The following is a 10767-nucleotide window of genomic DNA, read 5'->3' on the forward strand; positions in this document are numbered from 1 at the left end:
CCATTGTTGCTTGAGTGATCATGCGGAGACCCCGCAGGGCAGGATTAGAGGTGTTATCTCTTAGGAGAGCCCCGAACCTGGGTAAAGTTCGCCGGCGTATATGTCTACACCTCATCCCATTTCCTGGCACCGGCGATGTCTTACTATCCCCCACCATGATAAGCTATCCTTTGGCATATGTCGCACGACACCCCCGACATTTGGCGCACACCGTGGGGCCTGGTGCACCATCGTCCAGAGATATGTTTTGGACGGGAACCTTATTTCTTCCTAGCGAGCGCAGCCAGCCCGGCACGCCTAATGGCGTTTGCGCCGACGCGCTGCATGGCGCGGAAGTCGCTTGCGCGGCGGACAGCCTCGCCGATCTTGTTGGCGAGATCCGCCTCTCCAACGAGCCCACACCCGACGCGGGAGCAGCCAACTCCGGAAGCTGCTTCGTCGACCTTCTTGGCAAGCTCCACATTGCCAACGAGCCCGCCACTGACCTAGAGTCGGTTGGCTCCACCGACCCGATGCTTGTCGACACTGACACGGCTTCCTTCGACTCCTTCCCCGCCAACGTGGTGGTCATCGACGATCCGCTCCCATGCACGGAGAGCGGCGGCAGCACTGTCACGGAGGTGCTTGTCATCAGCCACGACGGCGCCTCTGGCGGGCCGCCCAGGACTCGTTGCAGGCGGCAATGCGGGACCTGTCTACGCCCATTACGGCAGACGCCGGAGGCCAGCCGTGTCTCGCTTGTTGAGAACGCCAAGAAGTTGGCTACCATGAGACGCCTCTCCGAGGCCTTCCAGCGCGAGATCGACCGCGCTGTTGGCGGCACGCCGCCTGCTGGCGGGCGCAGCCGCGTGGGCATGGTCCGACAGCGATGTGGTGCTGCCGCCAGCATGTTTGGGGTAGACCACCCTGTCTACGCCACGCCCATGGAGAACATACGTGCTGCCCAGGCGGCAGCGGATGAGCTGGACCACCTGGAGGGCGATGAGCGTCGCTACATGACGGAGCACGTTCAACAGCTTATCGACGCGGCTGCCGCGTAGCAAGAAGCCGGCTGCCGTGCAGAAGAGCCCGGCCAACGGGTTGAGAACCCGCCCCCTCGTCAAGAGCATGGCACGACCTCCCGGACGCCGATAGGCGGCGTCCGTGACAGACGATACAAGGAGCCGGCTGCCAGCCGCAGCCGGACACGCGTCACCATCGAGCGCGACCAAGACGGCCGCCCACGAGCTGGACGACGGGACAACTATCCGCCTCCTCCGCCTCCTCGAAGGGAGAGGCATGCTTCCTCGCCGCCTGTTGAGCACCCGACTCTCGGCAACCGGCTGGGCCGCCAAAAAGGAGTCGGAGAGAATGACGCCCGCTACCGGATCAACCGTCTCACTGGGTCACTGGCGCTAGAAGAAGACGCGATGGGCCCGCCTTATTTCGGCCCTTGCATTCACGACGAGCCCTTCCCCAAAGGGTTCTCTCTTCCGAGAGACACGCCCAAGTACAACGGTTCCGTGAAGCCGGAGGATTGGCTGGTTGACTACTCCACAGCCGTCAATATAGTGAACGGCAACAAGCGTGTTGCCGTGAAGTATGTTCCGCTCATGCTCCAGGGCACGGCCCGGACATGGCTGAACAGCCTGAAGCCCTACAGCGTCAATAGCTGGGTGGATATCACTGAAGTGTTCATCCGCAATTTCACCAGCACCTACAAGCGGCCGCGCAAGCCCCGCCAGCTCTCGCTGTGCGTTCAAGGCCCGGATGAGTCCACCCGTGACTACCTGACGCGGTGGGCAGAACTGCACAACTCCTGCGAAGTGGTGCATGAGGTCCAGGCAATCGAGTACTTCACCGTCGGGTGCCGAGAAGGCACCCTCCTCAAGCACCGACTCCTCTGCGACGAGACTGCTACACTCGACGAACTGCCGATCATAGCAGACAAGTACGCCACTGCCGAATCCTCCATGAAGTCGGAGCTCCGAGTGGACGCCTTCGGAAAAATGCTCCCTCCGGCTCCTAGGATGTCGGCTGCAGACAAAAGTCGGCGGCAGCAGCCAAACGACAACAAGCTCAAGGCCCCGCAGCCGGCATCCACTAGCCATCATGTGGCGACAGTCGAAGACCAACAGTCTGAAGGACAACCCGGCCCCAAGCGACAGAAGGGCGGCAAGCCTACTTGGCTACCCGCCTTTTCCTACAAGCAAACCCTCGATGCTCCCTGCAAATTCCACGGCGGCGCGAAGCTGTCCAATCACACCACCCGAAAATGCCACTGGCTCACCCGAATATCCAAGGGCGAAGGACCGCTGCCACCTCCACCTGCTAGCCCACCGCCGTCTCCTCCCCAACAGTCGGCGCCCCGTCCAGCAGTTGGCGCTGTTCAAGATGACTACCCCGAAGAGCACTTTAACACCCCGGATGTAACTTGCCATATTTGTAACTCCGACTCTTGCCATTTCCGGCCTTAAGTTATGAGATTCCCTTCGTGGTTGTGACGCCCGGGTAATTAAGCTACAGTGATCCTCTGCTAATGATGCCACGTCACCTCGATTATAGTTGCTAATCTCGAGTTAGTTCAAGACCGATTCAAATTCAAATTCAAAATCAGGCAAACAATAAAACTTTTCAAATTTTAAAACTAAAATGTTCGGAGTGAACCAATTAATTCATAGGAAATTATGGTGGAGAAAACACATTTATTGTAAAAGGTTTAAATGCACTTAGGTAATTAAAGCAGTAGGTAAAACAATTATATAAATGCATTTCTATTTATAAAATATCAGAATATCTTATTTAGTTGCCTGAAATTAATAGGTCAGTAGCATAATTATTATTGCTAAATTGGGACTTGCTTTTAGGTTTTATAAAACTGTAATGAATCAAAATGAAATAAAAATAGAAAAGAAAAGTAGAAAGAAAACGAAACTAACAAAATAAAAAGCAAAGCAACCCCCCCTCACTGGGCCAACCGTGGCCCAGCTGGCCAGCCCCACTGGGCGAAGGCCCAACCAGTTGCGCCCCACTCCCCTCCCTTATCCCCCCACCCTGGTCAAACCCTAACCGACAGCCCCCCCACTCGCTCCCACTCCCTCTCTGCCTCCCTCCCCGATCCAGATCGGGATCGGGGGCGTTTGAGCCCGGCGCCACTGGACCTCCCCGTCGCCACTCCCGCGCCAGAACCCTCCCCCGCCGACGCCTCACCAAGCCCGACGCCGCCCGTCGTCATCGCCGGCGCCAGGCGCCGCCTCGCCGCCGAGCTCCGTCGCCGGAACCGCACCACCTCGCCGCCCGTCTTCGTCCTCCTCCACGACTGGAGTTCCTCCGCCTTGTCGCGCCGGACCTCCCCGACTCCTCCTCGAGCCGGCTTTCGCACAACTTCAGGGCCCCGGTGAGGCCCCGTCCACCCCTCCTCTTCTTCCCCTCCGTCTCGGGCCGCACCATCGTAGCCCGTTGATCATCCTCGCCTCGCCCGCACCTAACCCTGACCGCGCCAGCTCCGGTTCCCGCTCGTCGCTCGCCCGTGTGCGAGGTCCCGCCTCGCCGGCCCACACGCACACCGCGGCCGGGCCGCGATCGTGCGCGTCCTCGTGCTGGCCTGCAACCTCCCGGCCTCGCCCGTTCGCGGCCACGGCCGCGCCTCCGCTCGCCTCCGCCTGGCCACGCCCAGCCCCGGCGCCGCCCAGCCCTGGCCTCGCCTTACCACACTCTGGCGCCGCCTCCTGATGCTGTCGGCGCCACCCCTCGCCTCCGCTCGCCGTGGCCCCGGCTGGCCGCGCCGTCGTTGCCCCGGCGGCCTCGTCCCGCCTTGCGGGTGAGTGCTCACTCGGGTGCGCCCGCACCCGCTGGACCAAACCCGCCAAGGCCCCTGTGGCCTATGACAGATGGGCCCCACACCCAGAACGTTTTTCTTATGAAAAAAAGAATTAAATAAATAAATAAATAAGTAATGATTAAATTAACCAAATAAGATTAATTAACCTAATGATTAGTTAACCTAATTAACTACTGTTAATTAGCTAATTAATTAGTATGACAGTGGGGCCCACCCACTAATTAATTTTGATTAGATTAATTAAACTGTTTAATTAAAATGTGTCACTGATCAGTGGGACCCACTGGTCAGGTTGACCAAGTCAACTCTGTTGACTGCTGATGTCAGCATGACATCATGCTGATGTCATTAATTCATTTTCGAATTAATTAATTAATTAATTAAATTCCAGAAATTAATAAAATCTTTAGAAAATCATATCTTTTAATCCGTAACTCGGATGAAAATACTTTCTACATGAAAGTTGCTCAGAACGACGAGACGAATCCGGATACGCAGCCCGTTCGTCCGCCACGCACCCCTAACATATCAAACTCGCAACTTTCCCCCCCTCCGGCTCCTCTGCCCGAAAACGCGAAACACCGGGGATACTTTCTCGGATGTTTCCCCCCTTCACCGGTATCACCTCATACCGCTTTAGGGCACCTCTAGCACCGATATGTGTCATGTCATGCATCGTTATGCATCTGTTTGCTCAAATATTTATTGTTTCTTCCCCCTCTTCTCTCGCTAGACACCGAGACCGACGCCGCTGCTACCCAGTACGACTACGGAGTTGTCGACCCCTCTCTCTTGCCAGAGCAACCAGGCAAGCCCCCCCTCTTTGATCACCAGATATCGCCTACTCTTCTCTATACTGCTTGCATTAGAGTAGTGTAGCATGTTACTGCTTTCCGTTATTCCTATCCTGATGCATAGCCTGTCCTTGCTACTACTGTTGTTACCATTACCTGCTATCCTACTGCTTAGTATATGATGCTAGTGTTCCATCAGTGGCCCTACACTCTTGTCCGTCTGCCATGCTATACTACTGGGCCGTGATCACTTCGGGAGGTGATCACGGGCATATACTATATACTTTACACAGTTACATTACCTGTGGTACTGTTCGGAGTTGGGGGCTGAAGGGGCAGGTGGCTACATCCCGGTAGAGGTGGGCCTGGGTTCCCGACGGCCCCCGACTGTTACTTTGTGGCGGAGCGACAGGGCAGGTTGAGACCACCTAGGAGAGAGGTGGGCCTGGCCCTGGTCGGTGTTCGCGGATACTTAACACGTTTAACGAGATCTTGGTATTTGATCTGAGTCTGGCTATTGGCCTATACGCACTAACCATCTACGTGGGGACAGTTATGGGCACTCGACGTCGTGGTATCAGCCGAAGCCTTCGTGACGTCAGCGACTGAGTGGCGCGCGCCGGATTGGACCGTAAGCCTGCTCTTGTATTAAGGGGGCTAGTTCTGCTTCCGGCCGCGTACGCAACGTGCAGGTGTGCAATGGGCGATGGGCCCAGACCCCTGCGCCATAGGATTTAGACCGGCGTGCTGACCTCTCTATTGTGCCTAGGTAGGGCTGCGACGTGTTGATCTTCCGAGGCCGGGCATGACCCAGGAAAGTGTGTCCGGCCAAATGGGATCGAGCGTGTTGGGTTATGTGGTGCACCCCTGTAGGGAAGTTAATCTATTCGAATAGCCGTGATCTTCGGTAACAGGACGACTAGGAGTTGTACCTTGACCTTATGACAACTAGAACCGGATACTTAATAAAACACACCCTCCCAAGTGCCAGATACAACCGGTGATCTCTCTCTCTCACATGGCGACGAGGGGAGGATCATCGGTTAGGATTATGCTACGTGATGATACTTGGAGGACTTCAGTCTACTCTCTTCTACATGCTGCAAGACGGAGGTTGCCAGAAGCGTAGTCTTTGAAAGGACTAGCTATCCCCCCCTTATCCCGGCTTTCTGCAGTTCAGTCCACGTATAATAGCCTTATTCCAGTTGATACCAATGCATACATATGTAGTATAGTTCCTTGCTTGCGAGTACTTTGGATGAGTACTCACGGTTGCTTTCTCCCTCTTTTCCCCCTATCCCTCCTACCTGGTTGTCGCAACCAGATGTTGGAGCCCAGGAGCCAGACGCCACCTTCGACGACGACTCCTACTACACCGGAGGTGCCTACTACTACGTGCTGCCCGCTGACGACGACCAGGAGTAGTTTAGGAGGATCCCAGGCAGGAGGCCTGCGCCTCTTTCGATCTGTTTCCCCGTTTGTGCTAGCCTTCTTAAGGCAAACTTGTTTAACTTATGTCTGTACTCAGATATTGTTGCTTCCGCTGACTCTTGTGCCTTCGAGCATTTGTATTCGAGCCTTCGAGGCCCCTGGCTTGTAATATAAAGCTTGTATTATTTTAATTTGTGTCTAGAGTTGTGTTGTGATATCTTCCCGTGTGTTCCTGATCTTGGTCGTACACATTTGCGTGTATGATTAGTGTACGGTCAAATCGGGGGCGTCACAATGGTTGGGTTTTGTCTTCGTTTTGCATTTTGTTCTTGTCATGCATTTCATATCATGTCATCATGTGCATCGCATTTGCATTCGTGTTCGTCCCATGCATCCGAGCATTTTCTCCGTTGTCCGTTTCGCAATCCGACACTCCCACATGCACCGGCGCACCCCTCTTGTCTATTTTCATGAGCGGGTGTTAAACATTCTCGGAATGGACCGAGATTTGCCAAGTGGCCTTGTGTAACGCCCTCGATGCGACTATATCTCCCGCGTGTCGAAGCACGACTTAGAGGCACAACCGCATTGAAAGCAATGTCGCAAGTGAGGTAATCTTCACACAACCCATGTAATACATAAGGGAAAGAGATACATAGTTGGCTTACAATCGCCACTTCACACAATTACATGAATAAAGCATTACATCATCCAGATACAATCAAGGTCCGTCTACGGAACGAAAATAAAAGAAGACTACCCCAAATGCTACACAGATCCCCGATCATCCCGACTGGGCTCCACTACTGATCAACTAGAACGAAACAACACAAAGGACAAGATCTTCATCGAGCTCCTCCTTGAGCTTGGTTGCGTCACCTGCTCGGTAACATCAGCACCTGCAAACTGGTTTTGGAAGTATCTGTGAGTCACGGGGACTCAGCAATCTCACACCCTCGCGATCAAGACTATTTAAGCTTAAAGGTAAGGAAAAGGTATGAGGTGGAGCTGCAGCAAGCGACTAGCATATTTGGTGGCTAACATATTCGCAAAAGAGAGCGAGAAGAGAAAGCAAAAGCACGGTCGAACAACTATGATCAAGAAGTGATCCTAGAACAACCTACGTCAAGCATAACTCCAACACCGTGTTCACTTCCCGGACTCCGCCGAGAAGAGACCATCACGGTTACACACGCGGTTGATGTATTTTAATTAAGGTAAACTTCAGGTTTTCTACAACCGTACATTAACAAATTTCCATCTGCCCATAACCGCGGGCACGGCTTTCGAAAGTTCAAAACCCTGCAGGGGTGTCCCAACTTAGCCCATCACAAGCTCCCACGGTCAACGAAGGATATTCCTTCTAGCGGGAAGACCCGATCAGACTCGGAATCCCGGTTACAAGACATTTCAACAATGGTAAAACAAGACCAGCAAAGCCACCCGAATGTGCCGACAAATCCCGATAGGAGCTGCATATATCTCGTTCTCAGGGCACACCGGATTGTCCAAACTTGCAGTAGGCCAGCCCAGAGTTGCCCCTGGTGGCCACCGGCGGCTGACAAGTTGGACCAACACTCAGAGGAGCACTGGCCCAGGGGTTTAAATAAAGATGACCCTTGGGCAGGCCTACCCAAGGGAAAGAAAAGGCTAGGTGGCAAATGGTAAAACCAATGTTGGGCCTTGCTGGAGGAGTTTTATTCAAGGCGAACTGTCAAGGGGTTCCCATTATAACCCAACCGCGTAAGGAACGCAAAATCCGGGAACATAACACCGATATGATGGAAACTAGGGCGGCAAGAGTGGAACAAAACACCAGGCATAAGGCCGAGCCTTCCACCCTTTACCAAGTATATAGATGCATTAATTAGATAAGAGATATTGTGATATCCCAACAAGTAAACATGTTCCAACAAGGAACAACATCTCCATGTTTCAACAAGGAACAAACTTCAATCTTCACCTGCAACTAACAACGCTATAAGAGGGGCTGAGCAAAGCGGTAACATAGCCAAACAACGGTTTGCTAGGACAAGGTGGGTTAGAGGCTTGGCTCAACAATATGGGAGGCATGATAAGCAAGTGGTAGGTATCGCGGCATAGGCATAGCAAAAGAGCGAGCAACTAGCAAGCAAAGATAGAAGTGATTTCGAGGGTATGGTCATCTTGCCTGAAATCCCGCAAGGAAGAAGAACGAGTCCATGAAGAAGACAAACGGACATAGTCGAACGAATTCCTCACAAACACAACGTTATCGGAACCAACCCGAAGAAGCAACACCGGAAAGAAGCAAACAACATAGTAAACAACCACCACATAAGCATGACATGATGCACAATCAAGTATGATGCATGTCCGGTTTAATGAAGCATGGCATGGCAAAGTGCCCAAACAATACTACAGATTAAGTGGAGCTCAATATGCAACGGGTTGCATATTGACGAAACACCACAACAAGTTATTTAGTTCGATCTCGTTTATGTACTCAACAATATTAAATGTTGTTAGCATGACAAGAGGTGAAGCAAAGTAAAACTACCTATCTAGTCAAGTTTAAATGAGGCCGGAAGCAACGAACAACAATTCCGGTAAATCCCCATATGCATATTTTAGGTTTGGTACTGTTCTGCCCTAAACACAATTTTAGGGTTGTTAAACATGCAAAATGATGCCATCATGTTAAACTAGACATTTTTATACCCCATTTACGTACAAAGTTTATTAAATTCTGAGTTACGGTTATTTAATTATGAATTAAACCATTTTAGCAAGTCATTTAAGCAAATTTAAACAAACGACATATTAAACATTTTTAACATGCATGAAAGTTGGATATAATTAATCTACACAAAATTCTAAGCACTTTACATATAAAGTTTGTATAATTTGAGTGCATGCATAATTAGTTATGAACAAAACAAAAGAGCGGCATTTCTGTAAATATGCAATGCACTTGAAAAATACTAAAACCAGAGAAGTAAAAAAAACATGCGTGGGACGGATTGCAACACAGTGCAGCGGCCCATGAGGAGATTTGGGCCGGCGGATGAGTGCAAAAATAACATAAACACAAAGCAAAAAAATGGGTCCAGCTGGGACTTGATCCCACGACCTACAGCATAGAGGAGGAGAGCGCTGACCAGCTGGGCTAAATGAGTGTTCATGATTACTAGAGGGCCATAGACCATTTTGAATAGGCAAACCCCCGGTTTTGGAAACTCCATGAACGCCCAGCAACTTGCCGGCGACGACGGCAAGCAAAGTGGCGGCTGTAGGTGCTGCAGAACACGAGCGGGGGTGCGGTTTTGGGTGCAGGTGCGGCGGGTGCAAGCGGAGCAGCTGCTGGAGTGAAAGTGCGTGTGTGCGTGGGTGCAGCATGGGCTCGAGAACGAGCTTGAGCACGAGCATGTCTCGGCCGCACGGCGAGGCTGCAGCTACAATGGCGAAGTGCGCGAGCGCGGGGCAAGGCAGGCAGCGTGCGCGCGGGTGGAGGTGCATGCGGGGGCTACGTGCGCGTGCGTGCAAAGGGCGCGCATGCAACGGTGCATAGAGAGAGACAGAGAGGGTGCGGCGACCACTTCTACGACAGAGCATGGTGGCCGCAGGCTTCGCGTGAGCAGATCAATGCCGAGAAGATGCAAACGAGACAGGTAAAGGCCCGAGCGGCGGGGCGAGGGGCGAGTGGTTGTGGGTGGTGCGCAAGACGTTGTGCATGCAAGAGAAGGAGCTGCGGGAGTGCAGCGTCCACAGCTCGCGTGCGTAGCCATGGTGGTCGGAGTTGTGCTTGTGGAGATCGACACCTAGCGGAAGCGTACGACAAGGAGGAGGGCGTGAGGGGAGCAGAGCATCACCATGGGTTTGCTGGTGATGACGGACTTGTCCGAGAAGCAGAGGAGACGGCATGGGGACGCCCCGATCGGGACGGTGTCCTCGGATCCGCAAAGCAGAGGAAGCAGGGGAGGAAGACGAGGGTGCAGACGACAACATCTTGAAGTCCCGCGGCGCCATAGTGGTCGGAGTCGACGAAGATGACATCGGGGAAGACGATTCACCCGACGGAGACGGCTGCAACTCCCTGGAGGCCTGCCGGCGACGAAGCCGAGCTCCTGCTTGGTGAAGAAGAAGAAGAAGCAGGGGAAGGAAGAGGCTAGCGACGGCAAGGGTGGAAGAGGGAAAGAAGGGAAACCCAGGGTATGAGGCGCTGGCTTAAAAGGGGCTAGGGCGACGGGACGACGCGACGGTGCTCTCGTGCTCACGGTCCCCATGGCGACGGCGAGAGGAAAGGGAAAGGTGGGTGCGGTAACACAGGGGGCGCTGACAGGTGGGGCCGAAGAGACCACGTGGCGAGGGGCTAGCGGGGGTAGGCTCAGGCGCGGGTGAGAATAGCATGAGAGGGAAAGGAGCGGGCCGGCGGGTGCGCTCGGCCTGCTCGCGCGCGGGGGTTGGCTGGGCCAGCCTGGGAGGCCGAGGCCCAGGTAGGCGGCTGCTGCTGGGTTGCACTGCTGCTACTGCTTTATTTTCCATTTCTTCAGACAGAAATACAAAAAGATAGAGCGGGGAAAAAAAGGAGAGGAGCTAGAGAAATATAAAAATATTCTCATGATCCTGAAAATGTACTCTATTTAATAAAAGTGGTTTGGAGATTTTTAAAGGAAGTAAAATAATTCAAGTTTGAATTAAATTTAAACTTGAACCATTTTAAACCCTAACCAAAACAAATTC

Source organism: Triticum urartu, chromosome 2A (assembly GCF_056163025.1).
Source record: "Triticum urartu cultivar PI428250 chromosome 2A, HENAU_Tu73, whole genome shotgun sequence".
NCBI lineage: Eukaryota > Viridiplantae > Streptophyta > Magnoliopsida > Poales > Poaceae > Triticum > Triticum urartu.